Raw genomic sequence first — 19,114 nt, forward strand, 5'->3', positions numbered from 1 at the left:
AGTCTGAGTCTGGAAGAGCACTGAGAGCAGAAGATTGATGTCTCAGCCCCAGCAGTCAGGCAGAGATTGAATTCAACCTTCCTCAGTCTTTGCTTCATTTAAGCCCTCAATGGATCAGATAATTCCCACCCACATTGATGAGGGCCATCTGCTTTACTCAGTCCACAGATTCAAATGCTAATCTCTCTCTCTCTTTTTTTTTTTTTTTAATGAGACAGGATCTTACTCTATTGCCCAGGCTGGAGTGCAGTGGTGCCATCTTGGCTCACTGCTACCTCCGACCCCTAGGCTCAGGCAATTCTCATGCCTCAACCTCCCAGGTAGCTGGGACTAGAGGTGTATGCCACAATGCCCAATTAATTTTTTGTGTTTTTTAGTAGAGACGGTGTTTCACCATGTTGCCCAGGCTGGTCTTAGACTCTTGAACTCAGGCAATCTGCCCACCTCAGCCTCCCAAAGTGCTAGGATTACAGGCATGAGTAACCACACCCCACCTTCAAGTGCTAATCTCTTACAGAAACACCCTCACAGACACATTCAGAAATAATATTTAATCAGATATCTGGGCATCCCATAGCTCAGTCAAGTTGACATGCAAAATTAATCACAAGTCATGCAATTCAAACCTTAAATGTAGTTATGATTTGGGCTAAACTTTTAGGCTATACTTGATCAGTCCACAGTGGTTTATTATAGAGATGGTACCACCCTAATGGTTTGTTGATTCATATTTCTAACCCTTACATGGTGTTTAACTTGATGTTGGTAAGCCAGTTTGTTGCTTTCCAAAAAAATAAAATACACTGATGCTGCCTAGCTGCAATTTACCAACATTCTTAAAGCATTTGCCAAAATGGATTGTTTATGAGAAGAACTCATGGAGCACAGCACTCACTTTCTTCAATAAAATTAATTGGAAAGGTCTAACTGTTGGTGAGTGAGGACTATGGTGACTTTAGCTACCTTCTGATTGCTTGGGCAGATGTGTGTCAGCATGCTTTCTCTTCTGCTGGGGAGTGAAGAAAGTTCCCTTATGTGTGTGCCCAGGACTGGCTCCTGTTCCTGGAATAAATACCATCATGTTGTGCAGTCTTGCAATTTCTAGTAAGTGCTGTGCATGATTGGCATGTCCTTCAGAAAGCAGTGAGCCTGGATAGGAGACAGAAGGGAAAGCGAGAATGATATCAATAGCCTCCAAGGGGATTTATTTTAAAGCCTGCCATGTTGTCAACATTGTTTCAATACGACAGCTGAGGCTTTTGCCAAGTATTGAACATCTGACCCCATTTGGCTCGTCACTTTAAGCTGTGCCTTTTTCTAAATGGAAAGGCTGACCCTCTGAGAAACCACAGTCTATGTTTGGTTCATCACCAAGTTCAAGATGATTATCTAAAGTTTGTTTGAACCTCAAGGGAGAATAAAATTGAACTGAAAATCTCATCCCAGAAAATTTCTCCAGTGATTTTTGGCCCTTCGGCTTTTGCTTAGAAATGATATGAAAGCAGCTTTTGTCCCCTGGCCATTTGGGACTGAATGGTGGATTCCAGGCGTATCATATGCCATTCTGGTGATAATCCAGCAGGGAGAAAAAAAAGTATTTAATCATTTTTGAAATGAGAAATAGGACATGTAGTTTAATCTCAGCTTAAGCATTGTTTAACTCGTGTTTCTTTTGCTGATAGATATTGTCATATACAACAGTTTATGTGTTTCAACTTCTAAAGACTGAGAATTTTCCTACTAAAAATTCAACAGCCAGGACAAGTGAAATCTAAGCTCTCAGAATAGTCAATAAGAGTGCAAACTTTGAAGTTAGACTTGGGTTTAAATTTCGGCTCTACCACTTCTTAGAGACAAAACCAGGAGCAAGTTATTAACCTCTCTGAACGTTGGTCTACTTATCTTTAAAACAAGGTTGACAGTGCCCCCTTTAGAGACCTGAAATGAAGATTATATAACCTCTGAGCAGAGTGTCTGGATCTTAGTAAATTCTTTATAAATGGTGACAATTTTATGTAATAAACAGAGATCACAGTAGATATGTAATATACGCAATAAGCCTGTAAACTTGTTTTATTCATATTTGCCACTATTCCTTCCAAGGTAATAGATCTTATTAAAAATAGTAATTGGAGTAATGCAATGATACCTTTGGAGGGAGATCATTATACTAAATATTGTCATTTTATTTTATAAATGTTTAAAAGAAAAAAATTGTCTTTATACTTCACTGCATATTGTTGGTACTTGCTATGTTTTACTCTAAACAACTGCCATGCCACACTATCAACCAATATTTTAACAATTTTTTTTTTTTTTTTGAGACGGAATCTTGCTCTGTCACACAGGCTGGAGTGCAATGGCACGATCTCGGCTCACTGCAACCTCCACCTCCTGGGTTCAAGCAATTCTCCTGCCTCAGCCTCCTGAGTAGCTGGGATTACAGGCACCTGCCACCTCACCCAGCTAATTTTTGTATTTTTAGTAGTGACAGAGTTTCACCATGTTGGCCAGGCTGGTCTCAAACTCCTGACATTGTGATCTGCCCACCTTGTCCTCCCGAAGTGCTGAGATTACAGGTGTTAGCCACCGTGCCCGGTCAACAATTTTTAAATAGCAGAACTTTTATGTATAATAATAAGAAACGAATGGCATTTTTAGGTTGGAGATTATAATTTAACAAGTTTTGATCTTCAAAGTTTTGTCTTCCTAAAAGAAGGAACATTATCATTCTTTGAATTGTAAACAAGTATGCAAGGAATAAGGAATAGTCCCAAGCTGGCTGTGGAATTTGCAATAGTATTGAACTGACTTAAAGTAACAGTGAGGAACAAAATGTTTTAACTAGCTTGTGGCATTTCAGCTGGACTTTGTGGGTAACTTTCCTTCCTAAATGTTTATCTGGTGATATTATATATCCTCATATAACCAAATCAATAATAAAATAGGAGTGGATTATTGGATTGGTTCATAACTATTCACATCATTTATTTAGCACAGTGAGATGCTATATATATATATATATACATATTTGTCGTTGTTGTTTGTTTATTTGTGTTTTAGACAAAGTCTTATTCTCTCACCCAAACTGGAGTGCAGTGGCATGACCATTGCTCACTGCAACCTTGACTTCCTGGGCTCAAGTGATCCTCCCACCTCGGCCTCTTGAGTAGCTGGGACCACAGGCATGTGCCACCACAACTGGCTAATTTTTAAATTTCTTGTAGAGAGGGGATGTAACTATGTTACTCAGGTTGGTCTTGAACGCCTAGGCTCAAGTGATTCTCCCACTTTGGCCTCCCAGAGTGCTGGGATTACAGGTGTATGCCACCGCACCTGGCCAAGCTACAAAATTTTAGGAACCATGCATCTGTATTTAAATTGGTAGTTCTAGGCCAGAGACAGCAGCTCACACCTGTAATTCCAACACTTTGGGAAGTAGAAGCAAAAGGATCACCTGAGCCCAAGAGTTTAAGGCTACAGTGAGTTAGGATCCTAAGACTGTGTCATTGTACTAAAGGCTGGGTGATAGAGTGAGACCCTGTCTCATAACAACAACAACAAAAGTACATTTGTAGTTATAACCATAATATTTTTCTTTTTAAATTCTTTAGTTTAATTATATGGTTTTGTCAATGGAATGAGGAGGAAGTAAATATTGAGTTAAGAATATTAATTTTAAGGCTCGGCACCGTGGCTCATGCCTGTAATCCCAACTCTTTGAGAAGCCAAGGCATCACCTGAGGTCAGGAGTTCGAGATCATCCTGGCCAGCATGGTGAAATCCTGTCTCTACTAACGGTACAAAAATTAGCCAGCTTTGGTGGCGCATGTTTGTAATTCCAGCTACTCAGGAGGCTGAGGCATGAGAATCACTTGCACTAGGGAGGCAGGGGTTGCAGTGAGCTGAAATTGTACCACGGAAATAGAGACTGGGCGACAGAGTAAGATTCTGGCTATATATATATATATATATGTGTATATATGTATATACATGTATATATATACATAGGTATATATATGTACATATATGTATATATGTGTATATGTATATAATCGCTCAAATTCTACCTCCCCTAATATATCAGTATGTATATATATGCACACACATATATATACATGTATATGTATATATACACACACATATATATACGTGTGTATATATACACATGTGTGTATATATGTATCTATATACACACATGTATATGTGTATATATAAATATATATACACATATATATACACATGTATCTATATACACATACACATATATATGTGTGTATATAGATACATGTGTATTTATACATGTATACATATATATGTGTATATACACATATATACACACATATATACATATATATGTGTATATACACGCATATATACACTTATTGTTATATCAATATATACACATATTGATATATTGGGGTGGTAGCAGATATATGCATATATATGTATGCATAATATGTATGTATACATATATATAAATTTTGATATATATGTATATATGTACACACATATATAAATTTTGATATATGTGTATATATATGTATACATATATATTATATATACATTTTGATATATTAGGGGAGGTAGCAGAATTTGAGCTATTATGGGGTACAGCAAAGCCAAACCGCCTGATTTATTGTATGGCTGGAAATGCAAACAAAGTCAATTCCAAAATCGATGTTTTCAAAATACTTAGAACAAAGCTATCAGTGAAATAATAGCTTCCTGGGGAGGTTCCTTTGAAAAAATATCCATTAGAATGACAGGTAGTTTTAATGCATAAACAATTTTATTCCTTTATAGTCACACACCATGCTGTTTTATTTAAGAATTTAGTCTTTTCTCAAATACTAGCCCTATGCTACTCACTTTCACTATGTCACTCCAATATAAAACTGAGAATTCTAAAATAAAGCATTAGAAATTCCTTTAAATTTTTTTTATCAGAAGAAAACTACTTGTTGTTAGCAGCTAATGATTATGTCTTTCTAGTCAGCCTTAAACATGAGTTGACATGCATAGGAAAATAACACAGTACATGCCTTGATTGCTTTTAGATCCCTGAAAACAGGCACTTAATTTCCTTCACAGAAAAAAAAATTTTTTTTTCCTTTAAAGTTGACTAGTTAAGTGTAGGAGTAATCAAAGCAGCCAATTCTGGAGCAAAAGGCAGTGACTTACAATTTGGTCCATTTACTTAGTGCACAAATATGTTTTCTAAACTGTACCATGTGGTAATAATCGGACTGTCCATCATAAATAGGCCTGTAAGAAGGATGGCGTGAAAATATCTGAAACAGATGACGGGGCCTGTGTTAATAAAGACTAGAAGGAAGGCTAGTGTCTTTCAGGTTCTGTGTATGTTTCCGTGGATTTAACTTCAACGTCTCATACATTTTTGATTTATTTATTTATTTATTTTTTGAGACACAGTCTTGTTCTTTCACCCACACTGGAGTGCAGTGGCACAGTCTCTCCGCCTCCTGTATTCACGTGATTATCCTGCCTCACCCTCCCGAGTAGCTGGGATCACAGCATCCACAACTATGCCTGGCTACTTTTTTTGTATTTTTAGTAGAGACGGAGTTTCACCATGTTGGTCAGGCTGGTCTCAAAATCCTGACCTTGTGATCCACTCAACTCAGCCTCCCAAAGAAATATTGTGTGTTCTTAGGAATTCTGAAACTAGAGAGTCAACATTTCCGGTTGAAGTCAGTTACATGGTAGACGTTGTCTGAGAAATGTCATGCATAATATTTTTTTCTTTACTTTTTAAAATGTCTTATGTCTTAATCTATTTTCTCCTCTGACCTCTGTGAATATTTCTATCACCTTAATGACTTAAGGAATATAAACGGAACTCAGTGTTTTGCTGAATGTCTAATCATTCTAATGGCCTCTGACTTATCCAAATTTCCCCAAAGAGAAATGACTAAATTCAATAGGAAAATTATTTCACTGGTCTTATTCATCACACATAGGCCAGTAATATTCTTTCTCTTTTTAATAATAGCATTACTTTGTTGGTAATTACTTCTATTAATTCCACTGAAGGCATTTTTTTTTTTTTTTTTTTTTTTTGAGACGGAGTTTCGCTCTTGTTACCCAGGCTGGAGTGCAATGGTGCGATCTCGGCTCACAGCAACCTCCGCCTCCTGGGTTCAGGCAATTCTCCTGCCTCAGCCACTCCAGTAGCTGGGATTACAGGCATGTGCCACCATGCCCAGCTAATTTTTGTATTTTTAGTAGAGACAGGGTTTCACCATGTTGACCAGGTTGGTCTCGATCTGTTGACCTCGTGATTCACCCCACCTCGACCTCCCAAAGTGCTGGGATTACAGGCGTGAGCCACTGAGCCTGGCCGAAGGCATTTTAAAAAATGAATTGTACTCTACCTATCTCTTCATAACTGTGTTCTATTAGTTTCTGATCCCTTTTCCATTTAATCAGTGCTGTTTTGAATATCACTTTAATCTGCTAAGAATGCCTGGGTATATGAAAGGTTAAACAATAAATAAACAAAACAGATTGAATCATAACTAAAACCTCCCTGAATATTTTATTCTTTCTACTCTTTATTCGTGGATATGATCTCAAAGGGCCTTGTCTTGTCTCTCATAGAAAGATGGAGTTGATAAGGAAAGTTGTAATTCAAATTCTGCTAAAGTTAGTCCTAAAACAATTAATGTGCTGCATATTGCACAATTAGCTGTAGTCTAAATCTCTGCCGTGCTTTCTAGTTTGCTTTCACAGCATAATGGCACAAGCAATACAGATCATGTCTTCTATGGTGTTATTATAAAATAAATGAAATGGCCAGAAAGTATGCAATACCACTGGGCTGCATCTTTTTTTTTTTTTTTTTGAGATGGAGCCTCACTCTGCCGCCCAAGCTGCAGTGCAATGGCATGATCTCAGCTCACTGCAACCTCAGCCTCCTGGGTTCAAGTGATTCTTCCTGCCTCAGCCTCCGGAGTAGCTGGGATTACAGGCGTCTGCCACCACGCCCAGCTAATTTTGTATTTTTAGTACAGACGGGATTTCGCCATGTTGGCCAGGCTGGTCTCCAACTCCTGACCTCAGATAATCCACCCACCTCAGCCTCCCAAACGTTGGGATTACAGGCATGAGGCACTGCGTTGGGCTGCATTTTTGTAAAATTGTTTCTCCTAAATACATCCTGTTAATGGCATGAGGGTTCTTTATACCTGTTTTTCTTTCTCTGTGGTTCAGTAATTTTTTCTTTCATTTTGCTATTATTAATGTGTACTAAGGAGTAACTCTTTCAAATTAAGTACAGTGTTTTTTTTTTCAGCTAGAAATCTTGGCATCTCCTGTTCTCCCCTTGATCCTCTCTCCTTGCATGTCTGCTGTTTCTCAGCCACCTCATACAAGGATAAAGATGTGGTGGCCTCCTTGAGCTTTTAAGAGTCTTTGAATGACTTCAATTGCTTAGAGGCTTTACTCCTATCTAGAGTCTTTCAAAACTGTGACTCAGTTTTTTTCTTGTTTGCACAATCAGCCCTTTGTCTTTGGGGGTTCCACATCTGTAGAGTCAACAAACCAGATTGAAAGTACTTGGGAAAAAACTTGCATCTGTACCAAACATATTCAGACTTTTTCTTCTCATTCCCTAAACAACACAGTATAACAACTATTTACATAGCATTTATATTGTATTAGGTATTATAAGTAATCTAGATATAATTTAAAGTGTATGGTAGTGTGTGAGTAGTATGCAAATACCGTACCATTTTATATCAGAGACTTGAGCATCTGTGGATTTGGAGATCTGCAGGAGGTCCTGGAATCAGTGCTCCAAAGCCCCCTGGATATTGAAGGACAACTGTACTTTGAACTGATAGGGTTGCTTGGAAATTAAAATTCCTAGTCTAAAGCTTTAAAAGTGGCAAGCCTAATATACATTTCAAGGTCACTGTTTTTTTTTAGAAGAAAACATACCATTACCTAACATGGAAAAAGAATTAGTTTACAAAGAAAACATAGACAAATTTGGTCACAGATATTGAGGCAAGGAAATAAAAAGGAAACTTGAAAAGCTGAGTTAAAAGGCTGTTTTCAATTTAGAAAAATAGACTCATCTTCTAAAATCCTTTTGGAAATAGTACAGAAGTCATAACGCATATAACTGTTTCTCTAAAAATGGTATAGATTGAAACAACAGAATATTCTGGGGAAAAAAAAAACCCAAATCACTTCAGTTATATTTGTGCTTTGTTCTCGTAAGCCACTTCCCTTTGCTGAAGCCAGAGGACTATTAACCTCGTCTCTGAAATTTTAAAGTGTCCTGAACCCTGTTTTCCGTGAACAACTAAAACTCGATCATATACATAAAATGAAATTTCAATGATTGAACATATGAGAGTAAGATCTTACGAGTGGATGATAATCAACAGAATTAATAAGAGTGTTTGATTTCATGCAGCAGTTTCCACAAAAGGTAGAGCGCCACAGTAAACTCCACGAGTTGCACTGTAATCAAGCTCCTCTTGTAATGAATGCAGGCCCTTAATTTATTAATTAATTTTGAAATCATGGTACCATACATGCTGTCTACTGTAGAAATAATTTATAAACATTAATTGCAGGAAAGAGAGGATCCATTTGCTTCAAAGAGCCCATCAGCAAGCTGTCCTTCCTGTTTTATCAGTAAGCAAAGCTGAGAGCAAATAACAGATGGGACTGTCCCTTGGTGGTGGCGCAGAGCACGCATGAAATATAGCACAATCTTCCTCCAGTGTGTTATGCTTTTAACAGTGGAAGATCAGAGCAGGAAAGGTGTGGGCCAGGATGAATGACTGTCTCTGATGAAACATTCTTTTCTTCTAGCAAGATTCCTGTAGCAGATTGAGCTCTGGCAGTTGATCTCAGTGCCTTGATAGAGTGTCATTATAAAAATGCATCTGGAAGAGTCTGTGGAAAAGAGACAAGCCTCAGAAGACCAAGGTGAATCCAAAGCCTGATCTGGACTGTTAATGGGTGGTTAAATTCTAGTTCCTTTAAATAAGCATCAAAGACATCACAAAATCACAGATAAAGCTGCCATAGACAGCTAGCTATATTTGATACTCATTTACCATGTGTGACAATCATTTCATCCTCTCGCCATATTTTATTCTACTTACTACACCTCCAAGAAGGTGTGCAGTTGTGCATTTGATGTGTGTTGGGGGGTGTGAGGCTAAAATCTTCTGCCTCTGTCGTTTATATAACCACACTGAAGGCTGTTATTAGGACTGTGGAAGCTGTATTTAGTACATGTTACTCGTAATGGAAAAATCTATCAGCCCCACTTCAGTGACTATTATTAAACAGCTTTTTAGGCAGTCAGATGGAAAGCAATCCTCAATTCCTCTAGTAGATTCATGCCCTGTTCATTATCACTGTTCACTGTAGTTTTTCTAAATGCTTTTCACTCATCCTGGGTTTCTAACTCTGCCTCATTCCTTCAGCTTTGGACGCTGCTCTTATGTCCTATGTCCTGTTGAAGTGAAAAGATCAAGGCTGCCTGATCTCCTATAATAAACAACTGTAACCTGCCCCTCTTTGATTTATGATATCGTTGTCATTAATTTTTGTTCTCTCCTATTTTAGGGAAAATATTACCCTCTTCTTTTATAAAGTTAATACACACACATGCACTTAATTTTACCCATTTCTGGTCATTCTTCAATTATCCCCATAATTACTGAAATATTCAATCTTTTTCTCTTAAGTGCATTCTCTGATTGACTTGCATTTACCTCTTATAAAGAAACAAAGCATTACTTCCAATCTGCATTGCCCTTCAAGTACTATCTCCTCTATTTCTAAGAAACTTCTTAAAAGATTAGTCTGTCCGGTGGCTCAAGCCTGTAATCCCAGCACTTTGGGAGGCCGAGGCGGGTGGATCACGAGGTCAAGAGATCGAGACCATCCTGGTCAACATGGTGAAACCCCGTCTCTACTAATACAAAAAACTAGCTGGGCATGGTGGCGCGTGCCTGTAATCCCAGCTACTCAGGAGGCTGAGGCAGGAGAATTGCCTGAACCCAGGAGGCGGAGGTTGCAGTGAGCCGAGATCGCGCCATTGCACTCCAGCATGGGTAACGAGCGAAACTCCGTCTCAAAAAAAAAAAAAAAAAAAAGATTAGTCTGTCATCATTCGTTCCTGTAATCGTTCCTCCTCATCTAATTTACTCCTCACATTGCAGTCTCACTTTCTGCTCCCCAGTCCCTTGAAATTGTTCTATGAAAGTATAACCGGGTTGTCCGACGCAGGGGCTCAGCTCCCTCCCTGTGCTAGCCAAAGATGTAAATGGGAGTGCCCAGGTTCTGGGGCTCACTTGCCTCAGGGATGGGGGAAAGGGCCCTGGTGGCGCAGTGAGCTTACTGCTCAAATAAATATTGGACCCAAAGCGTTTAGCAGAAAATGATTTATTAGACAGAGAGAGAGAGAGAAAAAGAGAGAGTTCCCGTGCTGCCGAGGGAGGGGAATCCGTAGGGGATATCCGTACAGGGAGAGGGAGAGACAGCTCCCATGCTGTTGTAGGAGGGGATCTCGCTGGGGTGGGTCTCCCAGAGAGGGAAATTTGTATAGGTAAAGGGCAGGGGGATTTTAACCCCTGTGTTATTCCCTCCTCATTCACGTTCTTGTCCAATAAAAGGAGTTCTTTCAAACTTCCTCTGGAGTGATTGATCTTCGACTCTGATGCTGGATTGGCTGCTAGGTCCTCAACTAGAGCCCACTCCTCCCAGAGCTTTTCGCAGGCCTTTTGAACAAAGAAGCACACCTGGAATTTCTACCTAGCAGGTAGGGGAAAGTCAGACAGAGAACTTCACGTTCCCAGATGGGGGCATGGATGGAGGCATGGCGCTGGGAAGTTCTTGCCTTTGAAACCACGCCCCTTGTGGACTCGGTTTGCCTTAACACAGTCCCTCAAAAGCATCGGATTCCTAATCTATTGAATACAATCATGATCATTTCACTATTGGGCATATGAACACTCTACACTGAGTTTTCAAGTCTTGGCAGAAGGCAGGGCTTCATGTCCAAGGATGAAGAGGTCATATGCTTTACCTTTCTCTATCCAGGCAGAGAGGACACAGGCACATAGCCTTCGTTTGGCAGTCCGATGGTTTCATCTGAGGATAGAGGAAAAACGATCCACAGAGCCACAGTAGCAGCAGCAGCAGAGGCTGGAACAGAGGTGATAGTGGAGGCTGTGGCCTCCCAAGCTAGACTTTTCCTATGCAGTGTTTCCTGTTGACTAATCTCCCTTGGCTCCCACTGACTTTCTGAGCATTTGTGTCTAAATTTCATATGATTCTGTGGGCTAATATCTTTGCTATAAATTACTTGCTTCCTTAATTGAAACATATTTGGTTTATCTTCCTTCTAACTAAAAACTTCATTAGTACAGAAAGTCATACTTGGGAATCGGTTTAATGTAATAAGAGTTTCAGGGAAAGTGGAGTGAAGAGTCAGTAAGTGAAATTTTTTTTCAGACTAGGGCCAAAAGGAGTGAAATCCCATTTGTCCTCACAGACAAGACCCTGGTAGTCTATCCTATTCCGTGGTGAAAGAGCTAACTGAACAGTGAGTGCCTCTTGTCCCTGGAATGAAAGGCTTTCTTGGAATGCAATGCCTACTCCAGGCGAGGTTTTGGGGAAGCCAAGTTGCCACTGTCATTAAAAAAGATAAATGACTGTAGGGATGCAGGGGATGTTTGGAGGACACTGATAGCTTAAAAACAAAAATGTAAATGATAGTTAATCTCCTTACATTCTCGATTATGGCAGAGACTGAGTTCCTGGAACTCTCAAAATGCTAACAGAACTCTCAAAATGCTAATTATCTCCACTTCTTTCAACTTACAGGTAGTTGAAAATCAAACTCCAACTTTGATATTATGATCACCAAATTGTGCTATCAATTTATTTTTACAGTCTTGGGGTCTTTGTATGAGAAAGTGAGAGAGAGAGCTACGCTCACAAAACTGTAGGACTGGAGGATCCTTAGCATCACAATTAGACAATGTGGGGTGACTTCAAAGCCTTGAACTCACAGCCTCTTCCCCGTCCTAGTTGTGTGCTGGAGCCAGCTCTTGACAGCTCCTAAGGTCAACTGCATTTATCTCATCTCTACTCTGTGTCCATGATATATTGACAATTTGAAGTCAGTTACAGTACAAGTATTTGAAATGCTACAAATCAGGGCTGTCCCTGCCCCCCTTGCCAGATAATGGATTGTTAAACATTTGCCAGTGCAGTACTGTTCTTGGCACCACTGAAGTGCTTCCTCCCTTCTTCAATGGGGTTGTCTTTTCCTGCTTGGAGACCGTCTTCCCTTTCTTTTACAGAGGCTGATTTTGCAAGAGAGGATCTGTTTACTACTTGGAACCGTGAACACCAACCCCATCCCCATTTATCTCCAGACTTGAACTAGTGGTTAAATCCCAACATGTCCCAGAGAAGTAAAATGCATTATAAAATTGGGATGAGACTATTTCATTCTTTAATCTTATGACAGCAAAGCTTGGGACTATGTGTACTAGTAGATTGACTCCAGGCAGGTAACATGTAATTTTTCAAAAGAATGAATGTATCACTCTGAGCTTCTATGTTGAAAGAGTTACCCAGAGTGGCTGCAGTGGGTCTGATTCTTGGCTCATTTGCTTGGTTATAATCTGGGTTTCATGGAGGCTTGGGATAGTGAAGTTGAGATCCTAGAAATCTCTTAAATAATGCAAGCAAGGGTAGCGAGTACTCTGGGGTGGAATTATCATACATAAATCAACTTCATCCTGATTTGTTACCCAAGATGTCTAGAATATAATTTCTTTGCCAAGATCTTGAGAAATGTGTTGGTGAGGAGAGTAGCAGCAGTTTTGAGAAGAGTTTGTTCTACTGTTATTCCTAAGCTGAGGATGTTGATTCCAAATGCTTCAGTTGACACGGTTTCCCTGATTGAAATGAGAAAGACACTATTCTAGGGCAGCAGAGGCCAAGTAGCAGCATTCAAAGGAAGGATGCAAAATCATTGTGGTTATCATAAAAGGCAGTAGGGCAAGTTGATCAGCAGAATGTTATGTATTATAGAAATCTTTGGTAGTGACTCACCAATCAATGGGTCCCTTGACTGAAATAGGTGATACAGTACGTTAGTCCTTCTTGATTTGTGTTATGGAAAACACCCCACACCTGGGAAGTATAGGTCTGACATGGGTCATCATGAAGGGGAGTTACTCATTCTCTCCCAGTTCTCAGACCTGAGTTAATTCCATAATCAAGGATTCTTTGAAGATGAACTCAGCAATAATATCACTTGTTTGTGCAATAAATCTTCCCAGCCTTCAGCAAAGGAACTTTGGCTATTGCAGATATTGCAGATAAATAACCTTTAATCTGGTTTGCCTATTCTTTGTTTGGGGGTTTATTCAGAATGACTAGAAAATGCTGTCCTTTTGGAGAAAAAAATTCCAAAGAGCCACTGCTCTTTTACACCGACGATGTAGCAAACATCATGAATAGTGATATTACATTCTAAGGGTAATATGCTTTTTATGTCAACATTCACATAAACATTTTCAGGTACCCAATGTTACTGTTTTAACTTTGTGACAAAAATAGACTGCTTGCATTTTAGGTCATGCTGATAAAACACTTCCTAGAATCTGGCTACACAGACATTTCATGCCAGGTATTATTTATATGTGAATAAAATGCAGTGGAATGTGAATAGAATGCAAAGGAGCTGTAAAATTCCATACAGTAAAAACATACAGTAAACATGCCCTGAAAAACGGCGATAACCAGAACTTCGGGATACTGTTAAACACCAACTCAGAGCTATCCTGATTCCCGGAGACTGAGAATGCCACTGTCTCTACTGATCAGAATGACAAATTGTACTTCAGGCTATAAATTGAGTTTTGATCTCAGTTGGCCTCTAGGTAGTCCAGTCTCGTGGCTATTTTTCGGAGTCTAGGACTGGAATAGGTCTCTTAAGCAATTGGCAGAATCCCCAACTGGGCCTCTGCACCATGGAGTAGGGCTATTGTGATAGAAAAAGCCAAGCTTCTGGAATTGCCCTTACTTACTAAAGCACTAAAATTCAAAGCAGGATTGCATTCCTAGATGAATTATGGAAATTAAAAATATCATTAAAAGCCTGAAAGATGTTGTGTTGATGATTCTTTTTGTGTCGCTATTTTGTCCTGTGCAGAAAAGGTGCAGGCTTGGAGGATATAGAGATACTGAGTGATTATAAATTGCACCCTTGGATGGTCATTTAACAAATATTTATTCAGTAGCAACCAAGATTCATGCTTTGTGCTAGGTGTCAAGGGTACAATGATGAGCAAATCTTGACATGGTCTTTGCTTTTATAGCACTGATAATTTAATTGTACAAACTAGACGGCCACAGCTCAAGGTAATTCTATAAGCTTGTGTTACAGGGGAACCCTCTGTTTTCCTGGTACATGTGTGTATCTGTGTGTCTGTATGTGCAGGGAGTTTTGGAGGAGAAAATGGGAAAGGTAGGAGCAGTCTTACTTCAGCAAGTGATACTTCAGATGAGCTCTAAGGCAGAGGTAGGTGTTAAACAGCACAGAGGAGTCTGGGCAATGATTCCACAGCAGGAGAGAAGAGTGTGTCTGAGAAGTGAATGGAAGACAGTACACCCGGAATGAGGAATGTACGGGTCAGAGTGACCAGAGATGAGCCTGAAAAGTAGACAGGGACCTGAATTTGCTGGCTTTTCTCTGATCTGAATAGCAATGAGAAATCAAGCGTGTAGCTTTAAGCAGGGAAGATATAATATCATGATTAGACATGTAAAAGAATTCTCTGGCTGCAGTATGGGCATGAACAGAGAGTGGCAAGCTATGTTATTGAACTGTTGAAGTGGGAGTTGGTTGTATGGATGTAGAAATAGGTAGATAGATTTATGAGATATTTAGGAAGTAATAGTACTCATGATTGACTGTTGGTGATGGATTGAATACTGGGTGTGAGGCAGTAGAAAATGTTAAACAACATTCTTATATTTCTGGTTTGCATGGCAGGAATATATGCATCATATATATACTGAATAAGTTTGGGGCCAATGATCTTAGACCTATAATATTTAAGGGGCCTGGCACTCATTCATATGAAGATGTTGAGGGAGAAATTAAACATGAGGATAAAGCATAGGAACTCATTTGGTGATGAAATAAATATGGAAGTCGTTGGTCCATAGATGGGAAATGAGGTCAGTTGTGTGGAGAAAATGCAGACGGAGAAGAGAAGAGCCCGAGGCTATGCACTGACAGACATCACACAGAAGGTAAAGGTGCCCTTTGAAACATAAAAATAAAATCCTAAGCCCCTAAACCAATTGAATAAACCCCTTCTTGGCCAAGGGGACCTCAGAGAAACCTTAAAAACGAAGTTGACAGCCATGACAGGATGGGAGGTCAGCTGTGTCTCATATACCCACTCCCTTGCTTACTGTTACTAGACTTTCTTCCCTAGGGGTTAAACAGAAACCAGCCCTTTTGAAACTTCTGCCACAGATATGAAGCAACTACTTGATGTTGCCCCTCCCTTTCAGTTTTTCTTTTTTTTTTTTTTAATATATATATTTTATTGCATTTTAGGTTTTGGGGTACATGTGAAGAACATGCAGGATTGTTGCATAGGTACACACATGGCAGTGTGGTTTGCTGCCTTCCTCTCCATCACCTATATCTGGCATTTCTCACCATGTTATCCCTCCCCAACTCCCCACCCCGCACTGTCCCTCCCCTAGATCCCCCCCACAGACCCCAGTGTGTGATGCTCCCCTCCCTGTGTCCATGTGTTCACATTGTTCAACACCCGCCTATGAGTGAGAACATGTGGTGTTTGATTCTCTGTTCTTGTGTCAGTTTGCTGAGAATGATGGTTTCCAGGTTCATCCATGTCCCTACAAAGGACATGAACTCATCATTTTGATGGTTGCATAGTATTCCATGGTGTATATGTGTCACATTTTCCCTGTCCAGTCTATCATCGATGGGCATTTGGGTTGGTTCCAAGTCTTTGCTATTGTAAACAGTGCCGCAATGAACATTCATGTGCATGTGTCCTTATAGTAGAACAATTTATAATCCTTTGGATAGATACCCAGTAATGGGATTGCTGGAGTTTTTCCTTTTTTAATTTATTTTTTATTTTTATTTTTATTTTTTGAGACAGAGTTTCACTCTTATTGCCCAGGCTGGAGTGCAGTGGCACGATCTCAGCTCACTGCAACTCCCCTTCCTGGATTCTAGTGATTCTCTCGCCTCAGCCTCCCAACTAGCTGGGATTTACAGGTGTCTGCCACTACGTCTAGCTAATTTTGTATTTTTAATACAGATGGGGTTTTGCCATGTTGGTCAGGGTGGTTTCCAACTCCTGACCTCAGGTGATCCACCTGCCTCAGCCTCCCAAAGTACTGGGATTGCAGGCGTGAGCCACCACACCTGTCCCTTTTCACAGTTTTGACACAGTAACTGACCAGTATTCCTTTCTGATAAGAGACCATTGACCATGAAGTGCTCCTAGCTTGTCTGTGGAGGCTGTGCATAGAGGTCCTTTGTGTCCTCTGGCTCATCTTTTGACGTATAGGGTCTAATTGTAATACATTTAAATGTTATGTCTTTACCCCAGAGCGAACATGGGATGCATGTTACATGCATGTTAGCCTGCTATGTATGCTGTGCCTCCCCTTTGCGAATATTCACATCCCCTTCTATGACCTGCTGAATATGTATACTTAGCCACCCTGTTAGCCATAAATCCATCTTACTTTTTCCTGTCCTACCCTTGACATGCCCGTTTCTAGCTTCTGACCAGAGGCTACACTTCTCAGTTTGTCAGAATGGTCGCTGGCAGCCTGCAACCCTTCCTGAGAAGAACCCTTTAGGCTCTCCTTTCAAATTTATGAACCTAATCGCTCTTCAGTTGACACCCTAAAATGCAGTGAGTAAAGTGTGATGCACTCAGCAAGGACTTACTAAAGGTTTATGAGACTAAAAACAAAACTGATAAGAGGAAAGAGCGCCCATCAGGCTCTCTGACTTCTTGCTAGCTTAGTCTTGGGTTTGTTCGTACTATTTAGTTCCATTGCAACGTTTGGCTGGATTTCTCTGGTTCTGATAATCTTGGGTATTAGGTATTTGATGAGGTAATTCAAATAGTGTGTAAAATGTTTCTTGCTGAAAAAATGAATTTTGGATACTCTCTACTTCATGTTCACACTAATTTTTCTTTATGTGCTTTTTAGTACGTAGCAAACTCCATTTTATCTTAAATTCTTGATCTAGGAATCTGCCCACCACTCAAGCCTGGGAAAGCTGGTGGAGGAAGCCCATTGTGAACATTACCTCAATATTCACAGTGCTTGTGAGGTCTCTCCCCGAAAGTACGTGCTGCTGTTACTTATTCACGTTCGTTTTTCCTTTAAAATTTGTTTCAATCCACCAGTTAAAAAATAATGATAACATAGATAGATGAATAGTGCGTGTTGTATTTGTCTGCAGTCAAATGGACAAAAATTTCAACACAAACTTTTATTCCTATTATTTGGCTTAAAAGTAAATGTCAGGTACACCAAGAAGCTAATGGTGCTCTGCATATCTCACCAGTCACCGATTTTTCTACTTAATATAAAATACATTTCCAAGATCTTATCACTGGGGGGCAGCATCGTGCAAAGCTAGCCTTTAGTTCTTCCTTCTGTGTCCAGTATAGAGTCCTCCTAATGTCTATCACAGACTCGTGCTGTGTCATTAATGGAAGCAGAGCCTTTGTCTGCCTGTCTGTCTGTCGGTCTGTCTGTCTGTCTGTCTTCTATCGGTCTATTTTCCCTTTGCCAAATTCTTTCCTCTTCCTTTTTCTTCCCAGAGTTCTTGGTGAGTTAAAACTTGTTTTTGAAACTTCCAGGAGCTTAATTAATAAACATGAAAACCAAGTCGAAGCTGGCACAATGCCCTTTTTTGTTCAACCACATGGGCATGCTAGGGTAATTGTAGTTATTTACATTTGGCATCCAACTGACTCCAAAAGCAACATTGCTTTTTTTTTTTTTTTCCCAATGAGTACTGAAGCTATTAAATTAAACAGGTTAATGTGGCTACAGCATTTCGCCCCTTACTACCCCACAGCTATAGTAAATCTGCCACCTGTTTATTTCCATAAAAATTCAATTACAGCACCACCAGTTATTCTTCTTATGTGAGCAATTAACTTCAGGCAGTTTCAGGCCACAGAGAAAGGCCAGGCTGGCCTGCTCCCTTCTTTCTTCTCCGCTCCCTTTAGCTGCAGGTTGTTCTTTTGCTAAGTGACTGTGCCCCTTCACACTAGAGAAAAAATGAAAAAGGAAAGAATAGACTAGACTGCTGGGCACTGTCACGCAAATGAAAAGGCAAAAAGCAAAAACACCACAAACAATCTTCTGCCTCCCCCTGCCCAAGCCTTAGAGGTCCGGGGATGTTAGCAGTCAAGCTGGCAGCCAGGGCCGCAGGGCGCACCGGTGTGGTTTAACAGCACACCAAAATGAAGAAGAAATTACTTACAATGCGTTCATTTTCTTTCTTCTTTATATTTGTAAAAAATGTGACGATGAAGGGAAAGACTGGTAAAATGCCACAGCATCCTGGCTGAAGCGACAACACGATTATGAAGAGAGAAAACTGCATTCATCTACACGTCCCAGCAAGAGCTATCACCAAAGGCATTGTGAGGCAGCTGAGCAGTTACATCTGCTCTCCTTGAACACGAATGAGTCTTTGGTTCCAGGTTGCAAATGTTGACTTTTACCTTTTCTTTAAATGTCTGCTTCTCTTTGTTATATTTCTTTTCCTTCTCTCAAAATTCTACCAATAAAAGTAAAAATTACTGAATCCTACATCTAGTGATTTTCTGCATGACTTAATTGTTGAACAGAGGTTGCTTTCCATCAATCTCTGTAATGCCATTGACACTGATTTATATTTCTAGTAAATGTATAAACATCGTTTTAAGGGCAGGTTAGACTCTGAAATAATCTTTAAGTAAATCATACCCCACGTTCAGGTTAAAACAAATACTGCTTCATA

This window comes from Aotus nancymaae, unplaced genomic scaffold (assembly GCF_030222135.1).
Source record: "Aotus nancymaae isolate 86718 unplaced genomic scaffold, 86718_ANA_hifiasm-v0.15.2.pri h1tg000033l, whole genome shotgun sequence".
Taxonomy (NCBI): domain Eukaryota; kingdom Metazoa; phylum Chordata; class Mammalia; order Primates; family Aotidae; genus Aotus; species Aotus nancymaae.